The sequence below is a fragment of the Marmota monax genome, unplaced genomic scaffold (genome assembly GCF_021218885.2).
Source record: "Marmota monax isolate L192 unplaced genomic scaffold, Marmota_monax_Labrador192_F-V1.1 WCK01_AAM20220418_F8-fsc00304, whole genome shotgun sequence".
Lineage (NCBI taxonomy): Eukaryota > Metazoa > Chordata > Mammalia > Rodentia > Sciuridae > Marmota > Marmota monax.
Window position 1 is genome coordinate 932,189 of NW_026694168.1, and position 23,056 is coordinate 955,244.

The 23,056-nt window shown below is 36.7% G+C and overlaps 1 protein-coding gene across 2 annotated transcripts in view; it reads right to left on the minus strand.

The window, feature by feature from the left end:
- Tafa2 (TAFA chemokine like family member 2) overlaps window positions 1–23,056 on the minus strand; it is a 445,981-nt gene that overhangs the window by 192,642 nt on the left and 230,283 nt on the right. Inside the window, exon 2 of one of the 2 annotated variants that reach the window (XM_058585993.1) lies at window positions 15,622–15,696. The exons of the other annotated variant lie outside the window; for it this stretch is intronic. The gene's annotated coding sequence lies outside the window, so the exon portion shown is untranslated. The remainder of the gene's footprint in view (window positions 1–15,621; window positions 15,697–23,056) is intronic. 2 annotated transcript variants of the gene reach the window in all.

The window sequence follows — 23,056 nt, forward strand, 5'->3', positions numbered from 1 at the left end:
GCATAATTCTTACCAAACTCATGCTGTAAATTGCAATTTACTAAAACAAGAAAGGATACACATGGGAAAAGGTGTGAAGGAGGCAGAAATTGCTTTGGGTCTTGAAACTAGGTAAAGGTCAAAACTCCATGCAGCAGAGCAAAAAAGCAGCCGGTCCTACAGTAATTAATTAGCATCCCCTTTGCCATTACTGCTGATAAACTTACCCTGTGCAACTCTGAACCATCTGTGTTTCTTCAAAGCCCTAATACTGCCAATGATTTGGGCAATTCTATTTTAGGAGGCATTTGTTTCAAAGATCAGATGTTTGACTGTTTGTTTGTCTTTAGTATTTGCAAAAATAAGACAAGTAATTTGACTACTTGTTCCCTGAAGTGGCTGAAGCGTTACATCATGTACAGATGTTCACAAAGGTTGTGTTTATTGGTATTTTATCCTCACAATTTTCAGAAGAAAATAGCCATATTCACTTTACCTTATACTTTCTGGGCCAATTATTTATGATTGAATTGCAGAGCTTTTTTGGGTGTAGATTTTGCATTTTACAAAAAAAAAGCAATTTACCATAATTAGCAGTCTTGTAATTTCTCAGCAGTAGGAAGATCGTCCCCTGATTCTTTACTCTGTACTTCCACCTTCCCTTCACCCATTCAGATTCAGACTCTGGGCAACTTTTCAAGCACATAGGAATTAAGATTGGCCCAGTTCTCAGAAAATTCCAATCAGCAACTCTACTGTTTTTCTTGCATTCATTATTCTCAAGTCAAGCATGTTCCATGGGCTACCAATCTAGGTTGTGTTTAACTCTTTGCATGGCTGAGTTAAATCATGACATTTTGCATGCACAATATTTTAAATTAGCTTTTACTTGATTGCCAAATAAAAGCCCATAAGGAATTCATTGTCAGACTGAGACAGGTACTAAGCTGTCCCCAAAGTTTTAGAAAGCCCACACTTCTCACAAATTCAGTGAGCAGGGTTATTTGTCCTAATTTGTCATCTGAGGCAGAGCAAGAACAAAACCAGGGTCAATAACAGAGAAACAGAAAGCAAGCACCAGGTCTAGACAGAGAGTCACAAATAGAACTGGGGGTGACACCAGGATTGGCAAGGACTTGAGAAGGTGAAACACCAAGAACAGCAGCCAGAAACAGCAAGGCTCAAATGAAGTAAGTGTGCACTCAAAATACAAATGACCCAGGACACAGAAAAGGAGGTAGAAAACCTCAAAGAACCACCAGACAAAACAAAAGTTGACACTGTGCCCTTGCCAATAGTTCGCATTCCACCCTTATTGAGGAGGAACATAAGTCTTTTTCTCCTCAGTGGAAATCTAATAATACCAGTAGTTACAAATGATCAAGTATCTGTGTGCTAAGCCCTTATTTTACATTCTTTATCTCATTTAAAACTCAAAACAACTCTATAGGGCATTAATTAATTTCCCCTTATACACTTGGGAAATCCAAGATTCAGAAAACTAACTTCCTTAAAGTCATCCATCTAACAAGATTCAGAGTACAGATGCAAAGTTTTCATTCTCTACAACATGTTATTTATGTTGAAGTTTATGCACAGCATGATATATGCAGTTTTCGTCCTAGAACTGTGCTCTGCAATATGGGTGTCACTTGCCACATGTGACTACCGACCACTTGAACTGTGAATAGTGCCACATACTGAGATGATAATATTTTGTGCATGTTTAAATATATTACATTTTAAAAATTAATTTCATTTTTTTTGCATTTTTAATGTGATTGCTAGAAAATACATATGCATTATATATACATGTATATGCTCGGTTGTATTTCCATTGATCGGCAGCTTTGTTCTAGAATATAACCTCCTCAATGTTTACTGACAAGTCCTTTTGTTTTTGTTTGTTGTTTGTTTGTTTTTGCTACTGGGATTGAACCCAGGGTTGCTTTACCACTGAGCTGCATTCCAAGCCCTTTTAATTTTTATTTTGATACAGTCTCTCTAACTTGTCAAGGCTGGCCTTGAACTTGCAATCCTCCTGCCTCAACTTTCCAGTCACCAGGACCACAGGCATGAGCCACCATGCCCTGCCTGAAAAGTCCTTTTAAAGACATAACACAGAACCTCTACAGAGTTTGACAATGGAAAAACAAGAGAGTAAGAAATAAAAGCAATCAAACTCCTCACACTGTGCTGTCTTCCCTTCCTCACTGACATCACTCTGCTTACTACTGCCACCATCATGCTGGCAACCATGTGCAGAAACAAAAGCCTCCATTGCTTTCCTTTCATGCATCTCTTTAAAATTTAACCCCTTCATGAAGAGTTTTTGAACCATCGTGACAAAAGAGAGGTGAATCAAAGAAAAAGCAAGGAACATTAAAGTGGTCCTAATTATAAATCTGAGGTTTCAATTCTGACCTTAGTTAACTAGTGTAAGAGCTGGTAAAACCTCATCCTATCTCAGAAAGGAGGCCATCCCCTAGGTCTGGGCCACCAGAGCCAAAAGCTTCTAGAACGCTGATTATAAAAATGAGAGAGGGTCTAGTGAGGCACAATAAGAAGATCAATCAATGTGATAAATAGGTGATACATGTCTATCTAAAGACATCAATTTGAAATTTTTCAAAACTCTGTAATACATGCCAAGGAGGTTACTATGAACAATCTTCTCTCCCAGATTTGAGGGTATACGCTTTATTTCACTGAAATGAAAGCCAAGTTAAGAATGAACCAGAAAGGGGCTGGGGTTGTGGCTCAGAAGTAGAGCACTCGCCTAGCATGCGTGAGGCACTGGGTTAGATCCTCAGCACCACATAAATATAAAATAAAGATATTGTGTCCACCTATAACTAAAAAATAAATATTTAAGAAAAAAAAAGAATGAACCAGAAAAAAAAAATAAGTCTGTCAGGGAAGGTATTAAGAAAGAAAACTGAACATAGTTTACCATACGCTGTGTTCTTCCCTACAGGGAAAGCTGCAGAATCATTTGACATTTATTACAGGAAGTCTCCAATTTTTCAAAATATTTTATGGAAATGTGTTGATTATTATGCACAATAACCCCTGGGGTAATTGTAATTCAACAGCTTTTGTTAATTCACAAGAAAACCAAGATAGATTTTGGAGAAGACATTCACTCCAAGCTGATTAAAATGGTACTTTGAGAGCCTCAGTAGTAGGTATTCTGGCCTCCATCTGAGTCTGGGTCATATCTCTCTCTATAAGAAGAAGCCAGGAGTTACTAATCACAGGCAGCAAGTAGATAGGGATCACAATTCCTGACTTTTGAGTCTCTGTAGTACTCCTCATTAATATTTGTAGTGCAACTTTTTTTTCCTCAGTAATTTAATTCCTAAGAAAACGAATAGTGTCAGCAATAATGGGAGCCAATGTCCTTCATGCTAGAAAGCCACAATCTGGTCTGATAACATATGCCTCAAAAGTATCTATACTAAGCCTGAAAGAAGACTTCAGGACAATTGGAAGACAGGAGAAGCTGGGAGAGGCAGGGAAGCACACCTCCAACAGATCACCTTTGAGGTCTGAGGGCCATGATTTTATCATATTCAAATAATGGTGACAAAAGAAATGACAACTTAAATATGAATCTTTGGAAGTGGTTGTGTTGCCTAGTAATGCAAGCCCAGGACTAAGAAGGAAGACCCAACTATGGTGCTTTGCAGATATGACCTCAATTGACCTGAGACAGGACACTTAACCTTACTGATGAGGTTAAATGAGGTGGCCACTCAATCTCCTAGTAGTGCTAACATTCTAGGATTCCGTCATGGAGATTTGATCCCCACATCTATTTTAAGTGATTAGAATAATGTCATGGAAGAATCCGAGCTGTCTTTACTACAGGCACAAAAAAAATGAGATCTAGGCATACCAGGAAACCAACCCTCATCACTACTTTATCTCCCAACACCTGACCCTGAGGCCATAAAGACAAAGATCTATGGATAGAATTTCAGAGAATATAAGAAAACAGTTTTAAAAATTCATTTAGTTGGATGCAATGGTGCATACCTGTAATCCCAGTGAACTGGGAGGCTGAAGTAGGAGAATTACAAGTTCAAGGCCAGCCTCAGCAACTTAGTTAGATCCTATCTCAAAATTTTTACAAAACTAAAAAGATCTTAGGATATAATTTAGTGATAGAGTGCCCCTGAGTTCACCAGTACCTATATTTTTTTTATATTTTATGTCTATATATACATATGAATATGTGTGGATTTATAAAGGAAGGTAAACTTTACTTACTTCACAATTTTTCCAAGGACCAACTTTATACCAGGATCTAATAATGAATTTCCATCTATGTCCTAAATCTTGCCTCATATGAGAAGTAAAGAGGAGGTCCAGAATGTGGGTTTCCTAGTTATCACACTGTTCCGTGTGGCTTGCTCAGAGGTCCAACATGTTTTGGCAATTGCATGGAGGGTCCATGAGATTAGAAAAGCATTCTGTGAAAAGCATGGTTATTTGAATATTCTAAACCCCAGAAAAATTATTAGTGTCATTTCAAAGATTCTCTTTGTTTGTCAATAAGCAGAAAATATTAAACATGGGAAAATTTCCTTCAAAAGAGATTTTCAAAATATTATTCTCATTGATAGATTATAGAACCTGACATTATATCCTCAAAATTGTATTCTAAAATTATCAGATATCACTCATATTCATTCATTCAACATTCATTTCAGTATTGTTGGGTACCAGGAAAAGGATCTAGAGTTGAAGAAAAACTAGACAAAATTTTCATCCTATAATAGCTTGTCTTCTAGTTAGAAGAACAGGTTATTAGGGAAAAAAAAACCTTCTTTTATATGTGTAGTAAAAGAAAACTATGTGTCGTAGGCTAGATGTGATTTGCAATTTATTGTACAATTACATTCCCTACATTAATATAGTTTTGAGGTTTACAATGAACCATATACCCATGTAATTCAAACATCCATTCATCTCTCTCTATAAGATCTCCACAAAGTGGTTGTCCCACCTATTCTAGAAATCACCTAATCTATTGGAAGTCTTTTTCCCAGCACATCCTATCCTGGTTTTAAGCTATATACATTGGTAGAGTTTCTCTAGAGAAAAATAACTGATAGCATAGACATAGAAGGAGAGATTTGTTGTGCTTCTGGGTCATTCAATTATGGAAGCCAAGGGCTCCCATGATATGCCATCTGCAAACTAGAGAACCAGGATAGCCAATGATGTAATTCAATCTCAGTACAAAAGTCTAAGAACTAGGAGGCCCAATGGTGCAGTTCTCAGTCCAAGGCCAAAGACCTGAGAACTAGCAGCAGATGGAGAAGAGAGGGTACACTGGTGTAAATCCCAGAGTGCAAAGACCCAAGAACCTGCAGCTTTAATGTCCAAGGACAGGAAGAGGTGGATGTCCCATTTCAGGAAAAGAATAAATTCATTCGTCTCAACCTTTTCATTCCATCGGGGCCTTAGATAGATTGGATCTATATTGGTGATGGTAGATCTTAATTTAGTCTACTGATTCAAATGCTAACATCTGAAAATACCCTCACAGATACACCAAGATATGATGCTTTATCAGTTATCTGGGCATCTCTTAGCCCAGTCAAGTTGACACATAAAATTAATGATTTACACCATGTAAATCATGTCAGAGTCCCCATCAATAAAAGATAAGACTACATGGCAATGTTCACATCCCCTTAATTGTTCTAGTCAATCCCCAGGACCTTACACCCATCTTTCTATGAAATAACATGAAACCTTTTGTCATTGAGGTCACCATATCCTGAATAAGTTCCAGTTCATCTGCATCACTCTTGAAATATGTCATCTAAAACCAAACATAATAAAGACAGAGCATTTATAATAATAGTTAAAACATAGGCCTTGATGTTGGCAAGATTGGTGTCAGTACCCCAACTCTAAAAGTGCCAACTGTTTTGACTATCAGCAAGTTAATTAACCCCTCTTAATCTATGTTTCCTCATCTCTACTTCCACATAATAGGAAAGAGAATGCATGACATTCATCAAAGGTTGACTATGAGATTCAAATCTGATGGCATGTGGTTCAGACTTGATACAGTATTTGACATAGCACAGGTTTAGTAAGTGGTAGTTATTGGTAGAGTATTAAAATGCTTTACTCTGGCAATCTGACTAGTTCAAAGTAAGGCATGAATGTTAAGTCATCTTTGAAGTTGTTAAATTTACTTGAAGACTCTCCAGTTTCCATTTTCTTAACTTAAAAAAAAAAAAATGTTGTACCAGGGATTGAACCCAAAAGGTCTCAACCACTTAATCACATCCCAGACCTTTTTATTTTATTTTTTATTTTAAAACAGAGTCTTGCTAAGTTGCTTAGGGCTTTTCTCAGTTGCTGGGGCTGGCTTTGACATTGTGATCCTCCTGTGTCAGCCTCAAGTTGCTGGATTTACAAGCATGCACCATCATATTCAGCTCCATGTTTTACCTTTTGATTGAAATTCTATGCTTTCTCCTTTCTAGTCTTTGATTTCATAGTTTAGTAGCTTACCTACCTCTGGTTTTTGCTTTTCTCTCACTTTTATTGAGGAAAAAAATCTGAGTGATGTTACCTGAGCCATGTAACACAATAAATCTGGAGTGTGAGTTTAGCATAAATATCTTATTCCCTATTGGCAAAATTAGTGAAAATTCCAAGTCAATCTCATGTGCTTTCTATTTTTGCTTGAAAAATAAGGAAGGATATATTTCAGGCTTTTATGCTTCCTTATCCAAATTATGTACAGATGCTGCATGGAAATGTGTTCTTAATAGCTACATTAACTATGATAAGTTCACTCACATCATTGTCATTCATGTCTAATTAACCTGAATGCCCAACTGGGAGTAGTAAGAACTTGCACAAGGCAAGGAGAGTAAGTCATATGGATCTTCCAGTCCCCATCCTGCCATTTGAATATCTAAGGATAGCAGAGGGAAATAAAGGGGAGTTTTCAAGATCAAGAGGGGGTACTGTCGGGAGAACCTGGGAACTCTGCCATCATGGCAAGATCATAAGTCACTAGACATGGAAACTTCTTCAAAAGGAAAGCATTTGTGAAGCAGAAAAACAGTACTTTTATATGAAAGCATTAAACTACCCCATATGGGTCAAAGTCTAGACTGCACTTTGAAAGGAGAACACAATATTGTTTATTAATAATTTTCACCTATTAGGAAATTAAACATTTAGGATTTTTTTTAATAATAAGGTCAGGGTTATAACCAGTTCTTCTTGCAACATTCCTGACAATTATGCATCAAGTGTCTGCTTAATTATGTCCACTGATGAGGGGGCTTTCTGTCACTCAAGTCATTGCATTCCATTGATTAGAGCTCTTGATAGGACATCTCTTTCTTTTATTTGATTGAACTCCCTACCCTCCAAAACTGTCCCCACCCCATAATTAATCTCCACTCTCTTGAATGAAGTATCAGGAAGCTCAGCAAGTGGGAAATGAAAGGGAAGGAGTTGGTAGGTTGTTGTAGACAACACATTTTTTCCTGTTTCCTTTTAAAGTAGACTGGGTCTTGTATATAAGAAAGCTCTACTGGGACGAGAAAGGCTGGATGAAAATGCTTCCTGTTACCCCCAAGTTACATACAGCTCTATCAAAGTCACACAATTCAATTCCTATATCCACATGGGTCTTAAAACCCATGGTGAAAAAAGTGCCTTAGCCAATAGACTGGCACAGCTTAAACCCATGGAAGATAATTAATATTTAAATTGTAGAAACAAAGAATGAGACTTTGTTCAGGAGTTTTTGAGTATCTTATGAATATATGCAGTTTTAGAAAAGCAGTATTAGTGCAGAAAGTTTCAAGATATATTGGACCTAAGAACCAAGTTTGTTTAATTGCAGACTATTGGACTCCATTCTTGGAGATTCTAATTCAGTGCCTCTAGAATATGGCACAGGAGCTTGCATATTTAGCAAAGGTAACAGATGATACTGGGGCTCTTTGAAAAATACTAGTTCCATGGTTGAGAGCTCTGGAGTCAGAAAACCTGGGTTAATATCTGGGCTTTGCCTGCCATGTTTCTGCTTTAGGAAAATGAAGATGATGATGATAGTTCCAATTTCTTTGGGTTGTTACAAAGATTAAATAAGAAAAGGTGTGGAAAACATGTATCACACTGCTAGAGTGGCCCATTAAGTAATCATAGAAATTATTATCTTCATTTTCATTATTACAGTGCACTGATTTCAACTTTCCCCCAAAGAAATACATATATTATCAAGATAACACTGTCTCTTGGCTTCCTTATTTATGATGTTCTATTTGAAATCCTGAAGATAACTTTGAAACCAGGGCACAGGAACCAGCTAAAAGAATTGTTAAATTTAATATCCACTCCAAAGCTTTTTTATTCCAAATTTCTGTCCCCCAGCCACCATCCCCTATATTCTTACTGCCATTTCCCTCGCTCAAATCCTCTCTCATGTTTTTCCCCCCTAGAAACCCTTTCCAAACGCCTTCCTGAATAGGTAGCTATTTTCCACTGTGAAACACTCAGATCAACCATCAATGCAAACTTTCTGATCATTTTATTTTGTGCTATATTTTATATTTCATTGCTCATTATATATTTTTATTTTATATTTTACCATCTTATTGTACATTTTATTACATTGTGTCACTGTATTTTATAATTAAAGTGTATAATATTCAATTTTCTTCATTTATCTTATTTGATCACTGAGGTTAAAACTGTAGTAAGAAAAGGAAGAAGAAAATAGGACAATGAATAATAGCTCATTGCTCAACCCAAGGCAGTAGGCTGTTTCAATTGCTTAATTCAGACAAATGTACATTTTTTGCCTAGCTTATCAGTATAATACCCTCCATTTTTCACTTTACTTTCTTAATGTTGACTCAAGCTAAAATTCTGTCTCATTAGTTCATTACAAATATGAAATCACTACATGTGAAATTTTTAAATAATGATTGCATTGGAAGTTTTGGGACTACTTGCAACATTATGAAGCACTAAAGTTAAAATATTTATAATGTCAATATAATATATAATCAATGTAACCAATCAGCACTGATTTAGATGCTAAATGAGAGAGCAACTGTGAAAGAATATTCATGAGTTTGACTGACAGTTGAATAAATCATAATTAATACACTATTATACACTATTATATGGGATCAGAATATGCCACCCCAAAATATGCCACCCCAAAATATGCCACTGTGACATAGTGTGATTTTGAGATGGAGGCAAATGAGAATCAACAGATGCAGAAAGAAACCTTCTTAGAGCTTCCTTTTTATAACTAAAGCAATAATTTCTTAGAAATGAAGACTGCCATAAATTATTTCACTGTGGGAAGTTTTAAGGCCCTGAAGAAGGTGGAAAGTTTGACCAACATAGGTCATCAAACAAACTTTCCTATAATAACCCTTATCGTCCATTTGTTTCCAACATATATTACCTTGCAGTTGTTTGCTTTCCCACGCATGTGCTGTGGATGTTAATAAACTCTAATTAAACTCTGTTTTTCTTTCTTAAGCTAATTTAATTTAATTTAATTCCCAGGGCCTAGCCAGAGAATCTAGGAAGGTAGACAAAAAAAATACAGGACTGGGGATGAAGCTCAGAGATAAATCACTTGTCAGATGTAGGAGAGGCCCTAGGTTTTATATCAGCACCAAAATAAATATATAAATAACAAAAAATGTCCTACCCTACATAGAACAGTAGAAATAATAATGATTATGATGATAATAATAGTTTAATAACAAATAATCATTAGAGGTGATATTAAGATTTTATGAAGAAAAAAAGGGAACAATGGAGAATTACCAGAGAATCCCATACATTACATTATCCTGAACGGAATTATTAAATATAATGAAAAGGAAAGGTGAAAGTAAACAAACAGATCTGTTAACCTGCTTATTTGTACACATATTAAAACAATCCTCAACAGCTGTTTACCCAATTTAAATTAAACCAAATGGTATATCAGTAATTTCACCAGGAGATAGCACAGTTATTAATAATACCCAGCCTACATGATAAATTTTCCAGTAGTAGTATAGAAAGAGGTTCCAGGGGATTAGGCTCCACAGGTTTGGATTGGGCTATGCTGTCTTTAAATTTAGATTCTCACCCAGTGCTAAAACTAAATATTCAAGGACATGAATTTAATGGGCTACTGGACACAGGAGCTGACCTTAGCATCATATCTCATCAAGAATGGCCAAAACATTGGCCATTACAACAAGCCACTCAAATGCTTCGAGGCCTAGGAGTGGCAACTAATCCCCACAGAAGTGCAATGGTATTAGATTGGAAGGATCCTGAAGGATGTGAAGGAACTATACAGCCCTATGTATTGGATCATCTTCCTATAAATTTATGGGGACGAGATGTCCTAGATCAAATAGGTTTGACATTAACAAATAACATCAATCTTAACACGCCCATTACTAGGGCTAGACAAGGCTTTAGGAAAGAAAAAAGATTAAGAGAACAAGAACAAGGTATGACAGCACCAATTCAAATAGATCAAGAAATAAATAGACATGGATTGGGTTTTCAGAAAAGGCCACTGAGACAATCAAAATTACTTGGAAATCAGAAAGACCAGTGTGGGTTCCTCAGTGGCCCCTGACTAAAGAAAAGATACAAGTAGCCCATGACCTGGTCAAACAACAATTAGCGGAGGGACATATACAACCTTCTGTATCTCCCCATAATACTCCCATTTTTGTCATTAAAAAGAAATCTGGTAAATGGAGATTATTGCAAGATTTAAGAGCCATTAATAATGAGATGGTTATTATGGGACCTGCTCAATTGGGGATTCCCCAATTGTCTGCTTTACCAAAAACCTGGTATGTTTTAGCTATAGATATTAAAGATTGTTTTTTTTTTCAATTCCAATTCATCCTGAGGATAGTCCACGTTTTGTATTTACTATCCCTGCACCAAATCATGAAGGTCCTGATCAGAGATATGAATGGAAAGTACTCCCTCAAGGGATGGCTAATAGTCCAACTATGTGTCAAATTTATGTTAACAAAGCAATCCAGCCACTTAGAAATCAAAATCCTGAACTACAAATATTTCACTATATGGATGATGTGTTATTGGCACATAAAGATAAAAACACATTGCTAGAATGTTATGCCACACTCACAAATTTATTAAAAAATTATAATCTAGAGAGAGCAATAAATAAAGTACAATTAAATCTTCCAATTAATTATTTAGGAGTTCTATTATCCTCAACCATGGTCCGTCCACCAAAAATTCAAATACGAGTAGATCAACTGAAATCACTTAATGACTTTCAAAAGTTATTGGGAGACATAAATTGGATAAGGCCTTATCTAGGCATAACAACAGGAGAGCTAGGACCTTTATTTGATATCCTAAAAGGTCCATCAGATCCAAATTCACCCTGCATGTTAACACCTGAAGCAAGAAAGGCATTAAAAATCATTGATGCATATATGGAAAATATGCATTTGGATAGAATTGATATAAGTTTGCCTTTATTATTTATTGTACTACCAACAAAAAATATTCCTACAGGAGTATTTTGGCAAGAAGGTCCACTATTGTGGATACATTTATCTTATTCTCCTAACACTATTCTTACTAGGTATCCTGAGACTATAGGACAATTAATACTCAAAAGAATAAGAGCAGCAAAGGGAGTGTTTGGGATTTCTCCCAATAAAATTATTACTCCATATACTATGGATCAAATTGATGAGTTAGCTAATGAGTTAAATACTTGGGCAATAATCATGTGTAAATCTAATGTTTCATTTGATAATCACTTACCATCTAATCCTTTGTTGTATTTTTGGTCTAAGCATCCTGTAGTTTTTCCAAAAATGACAAGAAAAACACCTATCATGAATGCTCCAAATATATTCACTGATGGGTCAAATAATGGTACAGCAGCAGTAGTTACCCCTGATCAAACTTTTACATTTTTAGCACCCAAACAATCAGCTCAAAAGGTAGAGCTTAATGCAGTATTACAAGCTTTTGTGATGTTCAAAGATTCTGTATTTAATTTATTTTCTGATAGTCAGTATGTAGTTAATGCTATAGTATCCCTTGAAGATGCTGGTAGGATTTCCCCTTCCTCTACTGTTTTCTCTTTGTTTTCCACTATACAAAGTCTAATCTGGGACAGAAAAGATCCATTCTTTATAGGTCATATCAGGGCACATACAGGATTGCCTGGAGCCCTTAGTTTGGGCAATAAATTAGCAGATAAATCTACACATGACATACATATTTTCTCCACAATAGAAGAAGCTATAAATTTTCATAAAAGATTCCATGTCAATGCTAATACTTTACAAAAGCATTTTAAAATAACTAAAGAACAAGCCAGACATATAATAAAACAATGTCAAAATTATGTGACCTTTTTACCACAAGTTAATCTTGGAGTCAATCCTAGAGGACTGATACCTAAACATATTTGGCAGATGGACGTCACACACTTGCCAGAATTTGGAAAATTAAAATATTTGCATGTTACAGTTGATTCTTCTTCTGGATTTTTGATGGGCTCCCTTCATGCCGGAGAAAAAACTAAAGATGTTATAACTCATTGCTTACAAAATTTTGCCACTGTGGGCGTTCCAAAACAGTTAAAAACAGATAATGGTCCTGGTTATACTTCTACCTCTTTTAAACAATTTTGCTCATCATTTGGCATTACTCACATAACAGAAATTCTATACAATCCACAGGGACAAGGCATAGTTGAAAGAGCTCATCAAACTATTAAAATGTACTTGTTAAAACAAAAGGAGGGAATTGGAAAGGGGTATATATCCCCCAAAGATAAACTTAAAATAACCCTTTTTACTCTAAACTTTTTAAATTTGGATTCATCAGGGCTTAGTGCTGTGGAAAGACATTTGTATCCAAAAAATGTACATAAGCCTAAGGTACTTTGGAAGGATATTCTAACAGGACAATGGAAAGGTCCTGACCCAGTGATTGTCTGGAGTCGGGGTTCTGTTTGTGTGTTTCCACAGGGAGAACAGCAGCCGATTTGGATTCCAGAGAGACTAACCAAAACAATTTCTACAGACCAAAAAGAAGATGATTTGACTCAAATCCATAACAGCTGATATCCAGAGCTCCAGCTTGGCTATTCTTACATCTGCGACACTGATTAACCAGGATGCTTTTTTCAATATCTATTTTATTATTGCTTTTTCCCACATCATAAAGTTCTATTTTATTTTTGAGCTCATACAGACCTAGGTTAATGTTTTTCTGATCAGTTTTATTTTTTGACTATGGAGTTTTTAAACATTGCAATGGAGATTTCACCTATGTAAAGCTACAAGGCCTTTACTATTGTCTTATGTGTTGTATGTTACGTGTGCACACTTCTGTTTTGTGTTGTATGTCTGTATGTGCATATGTCCATATATCATATATGAGGAGCACTCATGAATAAATGGATCCAAATTTTTTTTTATTATTCACATAATTTTAATGGTTTAATTTAAATTGGGTAAACAGCTGTTGAGGATTGTTTTAATATGTGTACAAATAAGCAGGTTAACAGATATGTTTGTTTACTTTCACCTTTCCTTTTCATTATATTTAATAATTCTGTTCAGGATAAAGTAAATTGTTCAAAAAATTGTTTTCTTAGTACCTGTTGGAATGTTACATAATTTTTTTTTTTAGCATCATTGTCAGAATTCCTATCTTCATCCCAGTGCTGGTGAAGACAAAGATGAAACCAAACTACAGTTTCTTCGATAGTTATCACAACAAACTGTATAAACTGATACATCAATGAATGATAACTCAACAAGTAATGCTCATTCAAGGAGTCGATTTATTTTGGGAGGAAATGGACATATTGATAGATTCCTCCGCTTTGAACTGCTTGCAGAACTTGCCTGGACTATGTATCACTTGTATGCATTGTGATCTATCTGTTGATGCAGTGAATTATGGTAGTGCTGGCGTATCTTTGCTGATGTGTCACCAGTGATGCAATTTTTCCTAAGGAGCCGTCAATTGGCTTGGTGTCGTGGCATTTCTGTATCCTCCTCCCTTCTACTAGTGATGGTCTAATTTGGGGGGCCAACAGAGGTGAGGCAAAGAACCTCACCCTCCCACCGGCACCAAGGCCAAATTTGGGGGCCAACAGAGGTGAGGCAAAGAACCTCACCCCCCCCACTGGTGCATAGGCCTATCCACAAGTATGGCTATATGCTGGACTGGTAGTCAGTGACGGGTATGATCCAATTGCAGTGGTATCAACCTAAGACAGGAGGCTGACGCCTAGAGGTCAGTTCTTTTGATGACGGGTAAGAACCATATGTTGAATTAGACAAACCTAACAGGCACGGTCCCTAGCCACATTGCTTGTTGCTTAATTAAACAGAAGGGGGGAGATGCTAAGAGCCACAGCCAAGTAATAGGATGCATGGCATTTTTGTTTGAAAGGTGACGCCAGCAAGCCATTGAGATGATATGATTATGTTAAGATCTGCATTCATATGGATATTGGACTCCTGCTGTCCACCTTGGCCTGGGACTCCTGGAGAGTTCCCATTGGTTGGGGAAGTGCGGTAGGAGGGAATTCCAGAGGAGGGACTTCCTGTTGGGGTCCGGGAGAACGCCTTGTGGGTCGGTCGGCAATCTTCCCGGGAGCATACGGGGCATTGGCGGCAGTTTCAAAAATAAAGTTTGTTCCTGCTTGAGTGGCTCATGATTTTGTGCCCAGCCAGACTGTGGCAAGATTTATTGCCCCAACAGGATTAAGTTCCTCAAGACCTTGGTACATATTTTCAGATTTTTCTGGTTTCCTCTTAGGATGCTCTGCATGAGGTTGGGAGTAACTAACTCCCAAGAATAGCAATGTCTCTATTCCAGTTTGTCAGGTACCATGAGACACAATGGTCCACATGGAAGCTGTACTTCTTTTGATAGCCTTGTTGTCAAGTCTTCAGAGGATCCATGGCAGAAGTAATTTTGTGTCAACATCTTTATAAATAGCAGGAGAAGCCTAATGATAGTTGGTTTCATAAAATAAGTGATTAGAAAATCAGATAAAAGATCATTTATTTCCTTTTGCTACATGTCAAAAGGGCCAAGGAAATTTTGTTGTTCAACAAGCTCTTACTCCTCATGCCACCATCAATTTAATCATTATCATTAATAATTATACTTCTCATAAGGCATTCCATGATTACAGTGTGTTTTGTTTTGTTTTGTTTTAATTTTAGTATTACCGGAAACTATAGTGCATTCTACAGGTTGTCTTCTGGCACTCATAATTAATCCCTGCTAAGAGCACACCAAAACTAATCTTCATGCTGTATGTTTGTAATAGATTGAAAAAATCAGTATCTTAGTTCATCTGATACATGAAAATAATTTTAAATGCAAATATTGTAATACTCTAATTCAAAGCAATGTAATAAAGAGGGAACAATGCCTGATCTTATGCTGTGTGAGCACTCAGCACTGTCCAGCTGCTGTGAAATTGGATACCTTTTAATGCCTTTCTGTAATAATCATACTCTATGAAAGTCATCAATGAGGAAACCACATGCCTACCGTGTAATTTTTGTTGCAGCTTACCTGTGGTCTTTTGTGAAACTCTACACAATGCACAAAGTCTTGGATCTGCTCTGCTTCTCCCAGTAGTTTCAAAAACTGAAAGGAAATAAGCTATTTTAATCTCTAGCTTGGAATGTGCAGTTTAACTCTAGATCCATGTGTCTCTGGTGGTCACTGCCATTTTGTAATGTTACAAGAGATTTTGTTTTAAAATGCACTGTGGGCTTATATAGCAACTTTATCAGATGAATTATCTTCTTGGGGAAATCTTCTGGGACAGAAAAAGCAATATACAGCAGACCAATTTTTGGATCAGGTATGTGCCAGGAAATTTCTATACATAATCAAGATTCTGCATGCAGGGCTCTTGTCTGCCTACAAAAAATGCAATAGAAGATAATTTGGCTTCACTAATGTTTACATTGCTTACAAATTTCACAGCTAGGCATAAATTTCCTCTTTTGCCTTACACCTTTTGTACCTGAGCTACATCAAATAACATTATAAATCACTTGCTCATTTCAAATCAAATTTTGTACCAGAAAACTAATTTCCTTATCCAGCTAATTTTCTTATACTAAAATAATGTATATTATTGGCATACATAAATAAAAAACACCCAAATGGTATTTTAAAGGGAAAAAACTAGTTTGTAGATTTTTCCTATTTGAGAAAGAGTCTCTAAAGAACCACCACAAATGTTTTCTACTGACTCCAGAAGATTTTTGCCACTGTGGCAACACAAGGTGTTGTGTTGTACCTTCCTTTCCTGCTTGTTTTCCACTTGGAAAATAAACTTTAAGGTAGAGAAAGTGGGATCCATTTAGTGAAAGTGGTAAAAACGATGCTTCCCAAGGCTATAAAAGAAGTAACTAGGTGAAAAGTTGATGGTAGATATAGCAAGGAGAGGAATGATACCATCCACACCCCTAACTCTCTTAAATGCCCCAGGATAAACACCCAAAGCATTTCTTTTCCATCCAATTAGTCTGGTTTTCTACACACAATAGCTCCATGAACCTTCCCAGAGCTTCCTTACTCCTGGAAGAGTTGATTCTTTAATATGTTAGGAATGTCCATGGGAAATCACTCTATGTGGTAGACTTCAGTGTTTGATACAATCACCAAGTCAAATGTTAGGTATTAGTGGTCTTATGTGGCCAACAGGCTGCTGTCTCCTGGGACTAAGGAATGATGAAAGCTAAGATAAGTTAAAGGCAACCATGAGAGTCAGTAGAAAATTGAGTTTGTGCAACTGAGGTTATCAAGTTCCCCAGTCTATTTCCACATAGTGAACAGACCTACAGGTCCAAGTAAGGGGGTACTCAGGCTGATGCAACAACCTTCGCATGCTAACCTGAATCAGTATCATTTCTAGATTTCTCTCTAAACTTTCATGGCATTCATTAAGGTAAAAACAAAGAATCTGCGATCAGACTTAGTTCAAATCACAGCTAAATTTCTTTAAAAGTCTCAACAACACATTCTGAACAGCTCTGAGCTGTACTTTCCACCTTTAGGTAAGAGGCAGGTAACACCCACCTCAGCAGCCTGCCCTGCAGATTAATTAAGATAATGTGTACACAATTACTAGTATAAGACTTTAACCCAGGGGCTTAAAATATTTCTGTTTAATTAGTCTAAAACTGTTCAAAAAATATAACAGCAACAGCTGTTGTAACCATAGTAGATATGGTAAGAATAAAGATAAATAGCAATCTTGTTTTCCAGTACTAGAAACTGAACTCAGAGCCTCATGCTTGGTAGGCAAGTGCACTATCACTGAGCTACATCCCCAATCCTATAGCAAACTTTTATTGAATGCTTAATAGACTAGACACTGTGCTAAACACACACACACACACACACACACACACACACACACCATTTCCAAATCTCATGAAAATCCTACAACATGGATCCAATTTAACAGAACTGATCCCTGGGAAGCAGTATAACAGAAAGAAGAAAACTAAACCATTAAGGAGATTCCATTCATTGTTTTAAGTAAGGATTCTATCAAACAAATTAACCTGTAATTTGGCTCTGCTCATTTTCACAGTGCTCATTTTCATTATATATCCTAAATGTGAACATCATGGAACATTATAAAACCTAAAAGTAAAAGAGACCTTTGAGGCCCAAGTAAATCCATACAAATCTACCACCTTCAATTCTGTTGTACTTAGCACAAGACTGCCAGAAAGTGTGGGAGGGTAGCATCTCTAGTCTGCCCAAAAGGTCCGTTGGGAGCTGGGCTGAGAGTGACCCAGGGTCCCAAAGCATCCATTCACAAAAGCTCAAAATCACAATTAAGGAACAAAACCTATGCTACACCACCTATAATGACACTAATTAAAGGAAGTAGGGGAAAAGCAGACAAGCATCTCAACAGGAATTAATGTTGAGTCCAAACACCAACTGAAATTATAGTCAATGCCTCAGAAAGGAACCAAATTACTATATCAGGACAAAATCCTTCCTCTACTTCTTTTTCTGCTAAACTGGACCCTGAAATCTGATATAAGATAACCCCTGCAGCCATCACACATATACAGATGAGATGCTCATTTGCTAGGAACACCCTGTGTCAAAGAAAATCAGTTGATCTCAACCTTTCAGATGTTTCCCCATCCTATTTGTAGCACCTGATATGGATCTTTTTCTTCCTCTTAGAAACTATATTCAAAACACTGGAGCATAGAGAGAACTACTCCAGAGAGAAATTTCCACACTGTCACTCTCTATACCTGTCACATAGGAAATGGGTGGCTAACTCTGGAAAGGAATAAGGAAAGTGCCTAAACCAGAATATAAGCAAACAAAATAAATTGGTTTTTCAAGATTCTCTATTTCATCAAAGAATTTAAATAACAAATTCCCTACTACATTTAATATATGGTTTTGTTTACAAAGTCGAATTTTTCAGGAAATATATTTAATGGGTAAAGTAAAGAACACCTAGATGTCTCATATAAGATTTATGAAGAAATGGATACACTTGACTGAATTCATACACAATAACTAAGCCTGGCATGAGTATATGAAATAACTAATTATTGACTTACGATATCATCAACTGAATCAGGATGAGAAACAAAAACCGCAAAGTGCCATATGCAAAGTGGCTAGATTTTACTTAAATATCCTTATCCTGAGAAAGTGTTATTCCTATGAGAGCATGTTTTATTTTTAGAATGTCTGGTTCTGACAACATTATCCAGAAATAATTATTCAATAGTGAATGCCAAGAAACTCAAGTACAAAAATGATAAGAAATATTTTAAGTTACCTTTCCCAGAAATACAATCTGTTTCTCAATTGATAGAAATTCATCAGAAGCAACTGCTTGTATCATAGTTCCTCAGAAATTCATCAAAAGTCAACATATCAAATTGCCATGTAATCACTGGATCAAGGAAACAATTCATCCAGCTACCTACGTTGATAAACACCTTACCAAATCTTTGATGTGCCATGCCACACCACTTTCAAAGTCCATCCAATGTATCAGCGACTCTAATTCTTTATTTAAAAAACAAACAAAAAAAACCCCTTACTTTCATTATGGAATTCATACAAGCTCAAAAAGAACCATGGTATTTTAATATTCTTATTAGTGCACTAGAGTTACACATAATAGGGGGGTTCATTTTGAAATAATCAGACATCCATGGAATATGATTTGCTCTACTTCTTCAGTGCTTCCTCTCTCTCCCTTCCTTCCTTCCTTCTTTTGTTTTCCTTCTCCTACTCTACAAGTTTTCTATTTTATTTACTATTTTTTAAATTGGTGCTTTATAGATAAACATAAAGGTGAAATTCACTGTGCTATATTCATGTATGTACATAGCATAATTTGGCAATTTCATTCCATAGTTCTTTCCTTTTTGGGTCCCTTCTTCCTCCCCCTTCAATCCCCTTCCTCTGTTTCACCAATCTCCCTTCTATTTTCATATGATCTCCTTTTACTTTTTCTTATTTTTCTCCAGCTCCTACATATTAGAGAAAACACCTGACCCTTGAATTTCTGAGCCTCACTTATTTCTCTTAGCATGATGATGAAATACAGTTTAAAAAAAATAATATGAATTCCTCAGTATCTTCATTACGAAGAAATAGAAAAAAATGGTAGGCATTTCTCCAAAAAGAAATTTGAAACAAATTAAAAGAATTATTTTTACAAATTATCAATTTTTAAACAATACTAAGAGAAGCGCTGGCTTTTCAAAGGCAGGATCTGGCAGTCCCTCTCCTAACTAGTGTGTTTCACACCCCACATTTGCAAAGTGGAAAAAGCACAATTCTACCTACTTCATAGATGTTTTGTATAGAGCAGATGGCATAATTGAAAATACACATAAAAGTGTGTAGTGTTACCATCAAGGGCATTTTCAAGTCTAAGGAGAGAAATAGAGAAATGTATTTGGTGGCTGCCTCTCCTCACGTGACTGTTCTCTTCACCCACTCAAAACAGAAGAGTCAAAATTAAGTTATTGCCTGAAGTAGGACCCAAAGGAAAAGATAAATACCTGGCACTTGTATTCTCCTAGGGAAGTTGTCAAATCTCACTGAGGCTTCTTTCTTCACATCTCAGGAGGTAGGGAACAGCTTACTTGCCTCCATCTCCCCAGACTTGAAAGTAGTTTTAACAGTGTTGTCTGACCCAGCTTTCTCATTTGTAAAATTGGTTTTGAGGATAATATATTTAAAGCCTGTAGCCTAGCATTTACCATATTAACTTATTCACCAACAATCTATTTTAACTGCAGCTTATAGTCTAGTAAAAGAAGACCTGTGATAAACAGAATGAGTGAGGAAAACTGAGTGTTGACAGTGCCAGCTTCCTGGCATGTGACCTAGGCAAATGCACAAAGTCTTAAGCTCAGAAGTCCTCATCCTTTGCTTTTTACTATCTTGTTTTACTACCTTGCTTTGCCATCTTGAAATCCTTAATACTCTTTGAACAAGGGGGCCTAACATTTTCATTCCTTGGATGATGGTAGATGCTATGTAGAAAAATAAAGTGACAAAGGGACTAGGGATGTGTGGTGGGAGGAGGGTAGAGTGGCCATCAGGGCCTCGACATGACAATGTGCATTTTGGCAGTACAAAAAGGTGCCCAGATGAGGCAGGCAGCATGGGCTGAAAACTTCCTAGCGGAAGAGGGTTTCAGTCTTTGCACAAAAGTAGCTCCAGGTAGCACTCCAAACAGGTTTCTCTTGAGATGCTAATTGCATGGATTAAAACCTCCCTCAGGTACCCTTCCATGAAGTAGCCCCACAGCCTGTCTGCTTGTCCAGCCAAAAAATACAGACTCAGCCTCCAGAAAGAGCAACATTTTCTTGTTTACACAGAGGCTCCAGAGAAGAAATGGGCTGAGCCTGTTGGTCAGAGAATGCTTCCCTGGAGGGTAGCACATGAGTAAAAGTCAGAAGAGGTAAGAAAGTAAGCAGTACAGGGTGGAGGAAGCAGGAGGTAGGCTGAGGGATATAGGCCTCCTGTATAGGCCTTGACACAGGAGCCTGACTTCTGTTTCTTGAAGAGAACAGAGGTCAATAAACCCAGAAAAGAGGAAAGTGATCAGGTCAGAAAGACAAGTAGAACTGAGCCCATTATCAGACCTTTAGCTTTCATTCAGACTGGGAAAGCCTGTGGAATTATGCACAAAGTCTCAGGTTACATATATGGGGTAGAGAATAGACTGAACAGAGCAAGAGTATAAACAGCCCAGTTAAGAATGAGAATGGGCCAGGCGTGGTGGAGCCTGCCTGAGGCAGTGGTGGGAAACTGAGCCAGAAGGATCACAAGTTTGAGGCCAGCCTCACCAAGCTAAGGAGGCCCTAAAGAACTTGGCAAGACCTGTCTCAAATTTTAAAAAAATAAAAATAACAAAATGAATGGGTTGGGGATGTGGCTCAGTGGTAAAGCTCCCCTGGGTTCAATTTCTTATATGAAAGAAAGAAAGAAAGGGAAGGGGAGGGGAGGGGAGGGGAAGAAAGAAGGAAGGAGAGAAGGAAGGAAGGGAGGGAGGGAGGGAGGGAAGAAAAGAATGGTGGCTCAGACCAGGACAGTAAGAGAAAAGAAGTAATAAGAAGTGATTAGTTTCAAATGAATTTAAAATATGGCTTATATGAGTGATAAACAATTTTGTTGTAGTAAAGCTTAAGTTTAATGTCATTTAATTATAATTAATTTATTTTAAAACTTATGATTCAGCTACTTTAAAATTTTTCATATTTTGAACAAAATGGGTATATAAATCTCTCTTTTTTTCTTTTTAAGTTTTGGGTTGTTTTTCTGTTCTTTGGGGCAGCACCAGGGATTTAACCCAGGGCCTTACACATGCTAGGCAAGAGCTTTTGCAACTGAACCACATCCCCAGCCCCTGTTACTTTATTTTAGAAGGGTCTCACCAAGTTGCCCAGGCTGGTCTCAAACTGGCCATTCTCCTGCCTCTGCCTACCAAGTATCTTGGGTTACAGGAGTGCACTACTGTACCTGGCAAATGTATTTTTAACAATAATTTTATTATATGTAAATAAAGATTGAGTATTTCAGATAAAAATTTAGAGTATGAACTGGATAGGCTTAAACTGTAAATGGGCCACTAAATTTTGAAAAATCAGTACCAGAAAAATAAAACATGATTAATAATTTTTACATTGGTCACATGTTAAGGGGGTCATACTATTTGGTTATACTTTCTTTCCATTGTAAAGTTAGAAAATCATACATCAAGCCATCATAAATTGGGGACTCTCTGTGTATTATATATGTTGGGTAAATAAAATGTGTCATTAAAATTAATTTTGACTGTTTCTTTTTTCATTTTTAATGTGGCAACTAGAAATTATTTTTGAGATTTCATAGGTTTCTTTTTTAGTTTGTTTTAATTAGTTATACATGACAGTAGAAATGCATTTTTGATGCATCATACATAAATGGAATATAACTTACTCTTCTGGTTGTACATGATGTGGAATCACACCAGTTGTGTAGTCACATATGCATATAAGGTAACAATGTCTTATTAATTCTACTTTCATTTTTATGAAAATTTTAAATCATGTATTGGCTCATATTTTATCAGATAGTCTGGGTCTCGTGGATTAATGGGGAGACAAAATTAGGTTTTACCAAAATTAAGAACTTTGTTATCCGCTTCATCACAAACTTCTCGACAACAACTGAAAAATAAGGATGTACTGGGGATCTAGTGATGTTACCTCTGGAAATTTGCAGGCATTCTTCACATTCAGTCATCTTGATGGAAAGCCCTACTCTAGTTCACTGGGACAATTTCCATCCATCCTTTCAAATTTCTACTCCAGCATTATGTACTCTAAGAAAGTCAAGTCTCTGAACACTGAAAGTCAAGGTGCTCTCATCTCCTTGGTAAATAAATGCCTGTTTAAGTGAGAAGAAACATGGACAAAAGGTATGTCACAGATGA